Raw genomic sequence first — 8,014 nt, 5'->3', positions numbered from 1 at the left:
TTTTCCCCCCCCCCCCCCTCCATTGGTAGTAGTCACTAGTATAACAGTTTTTAGTTGTTTGTAGGAGTAACAACTGTTGTTGACAGTCCTTGTACCTAAGGTGGTGATGTTAACCTGTAATGCCATTCTAACATGGTTGTCTTTAACCTTTCTAGCAGTGATGAATACTATCCTTTCACATATGTATATTCTTGAATTGCTATTCTAACAAAAGTATGCCTACAATAAGGACGTATTGGAACAAGCAATAAAGGTTGTGGTGGAGTGGTAAATATTCATTTACAGTCTACTCACCAAGTTTTGTGTTCACTTAAGCTGTATAATCATCAATCTTTCACAAGCAAGGAAATCTTGTAGATACAGAAAGAAATATCCTGGAACTATGAGAACTCACCACGAAGCTGCTAATTATAGGCTGGAAGTCAAACTACGCGTGAGCTGGATGATGAGTGCCTAAACCTATATCATAAAACGATGTAGTGTAAAGTATGCGTCCGTACTTGGAATGTACCGAGCATGCATGATATAGATACCAAGTTGAACTATGATATAACAAAGTAATATAATAATGAGCATGGAAATAGATTGTACTGAAATGTAAGGGAAAAGCTAAGCTAAATGCAATGACCAAGTACTAATCAAGTAGCTAATATGATGAACTAAATATTGAAATCATGGTCAATGCAATGAAAGTGTGGTTGTGGGAGCTACTATTAACCAACATAAATTACGTGAGCTAAACGTGGAGTCCGATGTACACACCCCATCAAGAGGATCCAATATACTCTACTAGGGGTATAAAGGTACGACTGAGGCGTGATCACTAAAACTGGTGCCCAACAGAGGGGACTTCTGAACCTACGTTGGCACGTAGTTTTAAAAAAGTGAGGATATGTTGAGATCTAGTCCAACTCGGTGCTAAGTCTACTCCCAAATGAATGAAAAGCTAAAATGCAACAAAGTACTGAATAGCTCAAAATACTTACATGTCAACTGTGAATGCAAATAAATATACTGAAAGGTAGGTCATTCAAATTCTAAAGCTTGATCTTATGACTGATTTGTCTAGCAAGTATAATTTATGAGTGCTGATGATTAATGAAAGCCAAGGTTTTGAATTATATACATGGAACTATGAAAATTTTCAATAAAACATGCTAATTAGATTATGGAAACCATAGTAGCTAAAACACAACGAATCCCCAAGGTTTTAGAAACCCTAGGTCTAAGCATGCTATGAAGAATTAAAGAACTGACTGAACTCTAGGGACCTAATGGATTAAAAGAATCACTGGTGAAATTCCCACATACTTGGTGACCAAATCTATGGAGAAATCCTTTAGTCTTTGGGAATGAACTTGAAAAAGACCTCTACTTGTTCTTGTGAGTAATTGTAGACTCTTGCTCTTCTTTTCGTTCTAATCTAGGTGATTTTAGGAGAATGAGAGTTCTTAGTAGTTTCTGACTAGTTTACTAAGCTTAGACGCAGTAAAACGATATAGTCTAAGCATTAAACGACGTTGTTTAAGTACAAAGTGCATAGGAAAAAAGACCAGTGCAATCTTGACTATGACTCAAACAGGGGTTTCACGGGCCGTCATGATGACCACGACCCATCTAGCAACTCATGAAGATGCGCTGCCTGATGAGACTTCATTAAAACGGGCATAACTTCTTACTCAGGGTCTAGCCGGAAGTCAATTTCTCCTTTCCATGATTCACTTTCCTCTTCGTTTTCATCACGTGAGTCGTCACCAAGACGACGCATGAGTGATGTTGATTGGGTTGACTTTGCTCTGTTTAAAAACAAACACATTATCTCTACATCTCCTTAAAGAGGAAAGACATAAAGTGACACCAGAAGTTGTCTCGAATTTTCAAAAAGACACAGCAACTATGCAGTCATCCTATTACCCCCCTAAACAATTTTAACGTGAAATATTTACATTATTTTTCGATTAATCTCATATATTAAAAACCAAGTATTTTCACACACAAATCATTATGTATCACGTGTTAATTTATTTTAAAATAGAATTCTTTTTCATTTTAATTTTTTCTTTACATTTTTTTTCTCTCTGTTACTTTTGCTTATTTTATTTTTAATTATTTATTTTAATATTATCTTACATTTCACTTCACCTTCCATCCTTTCCCACCCTCGTCAAGCTGTGTCCCTTCCCATTTCCATTTTTTCTTCTTCTTTCGTCAAATTTCATTCTTCCAGTGATTTTTTTCTTTAAAAAATTACATTATTTTCTAAACTTTGTTAAGTCGGTGATAAAAACTAATTATTTTTTAGAAATTTTAAAATATTGAAAGTATCATCAATTAATTTTTTTTTCATATAACTTCAAAATTATAAATAATTGAAAGAATAAATGAATACCCTCAAAATTGAAAGAGCTTGATGAAATATGAATAATAAAGTTAAATGATACCTTCTAATCATTTTGAAATTAATGGGTTCATCAAATAATTTGAATTTTTTTTTAAATTAGATAAAGGTTTAAAACTAAAGAGACTTTACCTAATAATAGTTTTTAAAAAAAGAGCATGGAATTGTGGTAAAAATTACGGCACTGAAAGTGGAGAGTTTTAATAGAGAAAATTAGGGGTGTACAAAATCGAACCAAATCGCAAATTGAATCAAATCAAAAAAAAAAAATTCGACTAGTGATTTGGTTTGACTTGGTTTGGTGTTGGAAAAAAACCCCGACTATATTTGGGTTGGTTTGGTTTCAACTAAAAAAGACCAAACCAACCCGACATTATATATATAATTTAAAATTTTTATTTTATACGTAGAAATGTTTACTTTGATATAATTTTTAAATATCTCTTATAGTTTTTCATAGTTTTTATCTTTTAATATATTTATTTCATGTTTGGAAGTTAGAATTCTTAATGATCTAATAAAGATTATAGTCCATACATGTTGGTAATTATAATAAAGTTTAAATAAAAATCAAATTAATACTAATGCAAAAAGGAAATCAATTTAACACTAAGAATGACAATAATCTTGAATATTTGTTTTTAGTTTACATAGATTTAGACAATTAAAATACAAGATCTAATTTTACATTCTTTTAATATTTAGTCATGTAACTAATACTTATTAAACTTATTTTAGCATGATTTAGTACTTTAAATTATGATCAATTTCATTATGACCTATTAATTTGCAATATCTGTTTTACGTGATTTTATTATTATTTTTTTGTTGGATATTTTAGTGTCGTTAATCATATCATATTTTTTGTTATTTTCTTGAGAAATAACTTAGATAGTTGCATTTTGGTAGGACTAAAAAAATATTTGAAGTACAAGTAAATTATATGTTTGTATGAATACTTTATCAAAAAAATCCGGAAAACCCGAAAATCCGAAGAAAACCGAAAAAACCCAAAGTTGAAAAACCCGAGTCTTATTGGTTTGGTTTGGTTTATAAATTCAAAAATCCGACACAAATAATTTGATTTGATTTTTGAAAAATCGAAACCAACCCGGTCATGTAGACCCCTAGAGAAAATAATGAGGTTTTGAAGATGAAAGAAAGAGAGAAAATAACAAAGAAAAAAATTAAAACAATAAGTTTAACAAGAAATTATATTTTATAACAAAATACCTATAAAAATAAAGTTATATTCATTATTTTATGTTGTTCACCCTTTAAAAAGAGTTCATACAATCTTTATGCCAAGTGGACGAAAAATGATGTAATAATATCAGTTCAAGATTATTTAGGGGGTAATAGGACATCCGCATAATTAAGCTATCTTTTTGAAAATTCGGGATAATTTCAGGTATCACTTTATGTTTTCTCTTTCCTTAAATAGTTACTTCGTATCAGTTATATTTGAAGAATTTTGTAAGAATAGTATAAATCATAGTAATTGATAATTTAAATATTTAAAAATAAACTAAAAATATAACATATTATTCATTTCCAAGATTATTGAGGATAATTTTCAGCATTATATGGAAAATCATTCATATGAATTGCCACAAGGAAGTATAGGAAGTTAAAAAGAGAGCCCATATAAACAATTGACTGTTAATCTTGTTTAATTATGTGAATTGTGCATCATTGCAACCAAAAAAAAAACTTAAGAAAATGAGTAACAATTTGGGGAAACTTACATAAATATACTATAATAAAAAAATATTTACCATTTATAGCAATAATATTTTTACCTCACTTGATCACTTTTAATTCATTTATAATACAAGTTTAATACATATTACAAAGAACAATTTATTATTCACATATAATACAAATTTTAATAATGAATAATATATTTATCACATATTTTAATACACTTATAATACAATGTGACAATTTTTTTACCAAACAAACATAATATATTTCAAAAAACAATTATAATTCATATATATTGCATACATAATTCACTTTTAATACATATTACAAATTTAACAAAGCATTGCTATAAATGGTAATAAACAAAAAGTATCGCTAAAATCAGTAATTATTTTTTAAAATGTATTAATTTATGTAATTTTTCCTAACAATTTGGAATAGTATCTAAAATTTTAAAAATAGTATGTTGTTGTTTGTGTGGCTCCTCCGCAATTGAATATTGCAAAGTCAACATTGTTGAAGAAGAGGGAAATTGTCTATTGGAACATGTCAAAGGAACATGTCGAACACAGTTGACTGACATATCTGCAACAAGTGTTGATGAAGAAGGAAACTAACGATTGGAACATGTCAAAGGAACATGTCCAACGAAGCTGCCCGACGAGTTTACATCATTGATGTAGAAATGGATCACATTTGGATTAGACTAATTATATTTATTAGGATTATATTTCTTCTATAATTATATTATGATTAGAATTATATCATGACTAGTATTAGATTAATATTAGAATTATATTATGATTAGGATTTATATTATTTATAATTGCATTATTATTATTATAGTAGTAATAGGTATTATATAGTTAACTTAAGATTCAACAGTATATTCAGCAATTTATCAATACTATCAATATTGATCAATATATCAATTTATCAATATTGATCAACCTATAAATACATCAATAATTATCAATACAATCCTTGATTTCTCTACGTGAGATTTCTACATGAATTTCTATAAACATAACTCACTAATAATTTTATAAAAAGTCAATAGTTTTTAGGATCATGCAGCTCAATATTTGGTCATTAATAAGATATTTATTTGTGGCTACATTGAAATCGTAACGTGCAATTAATCTACACCTCACATATTGCGCTTTAACTATTAAACAAAAAACTTGAGGAGCCTGTCCAAAGATCTAGACTGTCAAACCACAAAAAATCTTAATGTTAAATGGAAGAAAATCAAACCAACTACACAAGGCAATAGATTGGACAACACCATGATTAAATAAGGTCCAAAAATTCATAATCTTTTGACTAACTTTTATCAATGGATGATTTTTTACATTATTATGTCAACTAAATGATAATCACAATGAATGCATAAAAATTGAAATTAGTAACTTGAATATAAGGTAAACGTTTGTGCTAACATGTTAAAATATACTGATTGTGTAACAATTCATTAAGATATCACAATATATATAAGTTAAATCCTTTGAGTTTTTATAAGATCAGAATCCATAAAAATCTAAATTGTGTGGACTATTCACTTTCGATGTTGCATTCTTGTCTGATTCTCTAAAAATACACTACTTTTATAGAATTCGACACGCACCCGTTGACTTTTTTAAAAAGTCCAAATAGCATAGATAAAAATCATAAAATTCAATGCCATGAAACACTTTGATGCTGCAACGAAGGTTTTATTTTCATCACTTGTCTATTCCTACCTTTATTACCATCTTCTAATTTTGTACAAAATTATGCATCAAGCAAATCAATCTTTAGCAGATCCTAAAGCATCACCAACTACTTTGAATAACCATGTTAGCAGTTTTGTCGAAAACATTACACCATTATCCTCTTTACTACTTTGAAGGTAAAATGTATGTTTAATTTTTATAATTCTCTAGTTTCCGTTTGTTGGATTATATCAGATATATTGCTTTGTTTGGTTTGATATGAAAAAAAAAAACTAATCATACTTAGTTGGTTTGGTTTGATTTTAGAAAAAAAAAAAGGTCGAGATCAGAACCAGAGACGTATCCAGAATTTTGATATGATTGGTGCACTATTATGAAAAGGTGAATCTAATCGATTTGACAACAATTAAAAATTGAAATTATAGTTTCAACATTGAAATGCTTGATTAATTAAAACGCTAAAAGTGCTATCAATAACCACTTAGATAGATGTTGCTAAATTTTAGAAATAAAAACAAAACAATATATACATTTTAATTTATTTCATATACATTTTCAATTTTTTTACTTATATATAAAAATATTTAAAATAATAATACATGCTACCCAAACTCATCCTACCCCACACCCTTTCTTCATCATCTTCTTCCCTCCAACATTTCATTTTCTAAACCACAAAACTCAATATCTTATCAAAATATTTACCAATTTAGTTTTTTTTTTCAAAATAAAAAAAAATTCATACCTAATACATGAGAGAAACATATAGAGAGATACGTACAAGAGTGATGAAGAAGTAGAGTTTATTGACAGATAATCATTTAAAAATCGATTGCAAAAAAGAAATCAAGAGGACCCAAATTAATTTTATAGAATTCTTTGATAGTATTTTTTATAAGTTAAATGAGTTTTACATTTTAATTTTGAGGGGTGATGTTTGTTAAAGGTGGCCCAAAATGGGGCTATCAACTAAATTTTTTTACTTCAGTGTCCATAAATCTTCTTTCTTCTTTCTTCTTTCGTTTTTTAAAATCCAATGCAGTTGGCTTGAAAACTAGTTAAGGTGAAGAAGATGACCGAAAGCGGGGGTGGGAGGCTTTTTCTTTTTGCGATTAAAAAGTTACTGATTTTAAAAATTCTTTGAAGTCATTTACAATGCTAAGATCAATGGAAGAAGAAAACTGAAGTCTTCTTTGAAAAAAAAATGATTTTAGATACCTTCACGCGCCAAAGGAAAGTGAAAAACACTTTCTGGCATATCAACATTTTGTGTTTAATAGTTATACATTTTGAACAATTTAGGTGTTCAATAGGTACTAACCCTAGTTGAGATGTCTAAGTGAAATATACAGACAACTCCAAGGGGTTGTAGATGACTTAAGCTTATGAGGAATAACATGGGAGTAGCTAGCCGAAGGATCTAGGTGGAGGGTTATATAGACAAGAGCGCGGAGTCAGGTAGTGTGGAGGGCGTTTTACCCCTTATATGAAATCTCCTGCCGCATATTCACATTTAATCGGGGTCCAATGTCAATACCAACACAGGAGAGAAACTTATTCAGGTTGGCCACTATAGTGTATTAAGACTGAAAGTCTGCTAGGTAGTCTACATAGAAGGGAAGTTACCAAACGTGGGAAAGAGTACATTTTTCTTACTTGAAAGAACCGCTATCATAGTATTTAGGAGAAGGATACGATGCTTTATTGTTTGGAATTTCATTAGGGATAGACCTAGGATTTGTTGTTCATCTTGTATTCCTCAGATACTTAGAACAAAACTTTGAAGAACTTAGTAAGAAACAACAAAAGAGTATTTTCAAAACCAGAAAATTAAGACTAGCAGAGAAAATAGGATCATAAACTGATTAGAAATAATATAAAAATATTTTTCTCAAAGAAAGAAAATCGAGTCTGCAATGCATAGTGTTCCCTTAAGGAAATTATTCCCCTCAAGTACCTGAGGTTAATGCAATATATCCTCACATGATAGAAGGATCTTACTCAACGATGTATCGATATCTAAAATCACGGTGTCAACAAATCACTCAACGGCAGTAAAGTACACTTTGAATACTAGATTTAGTAATAGTAGAAGAAGTCTAGAAAAATTTTGTTCTTAAAATGAGAGGAAATTGAGGTCCGGGGGGTTGGGGGGAGGGCTTGGAGCACGGCGCCTCGAGGTCCGGGGGTGGGT

This window comes from Solanum pennellii, chromosome 1 (assembly GCF_001406875.1).
Source record: "Solanum pennellii chromosome 1, SPENNV200".
In the NCBI taxonomy this organism is placed as follows: domain Eukaryota; kingdom Viridiplantae; phylum Streptophyta; class Magnoliopsida; order Solanales; family Solanaceae; genus Solanum; species Solanum pennellii.
The sequence above is the reverse complement of the archived record's forward strand: the minus strand, read 5'-3'. Positions refer to the sequence as shown.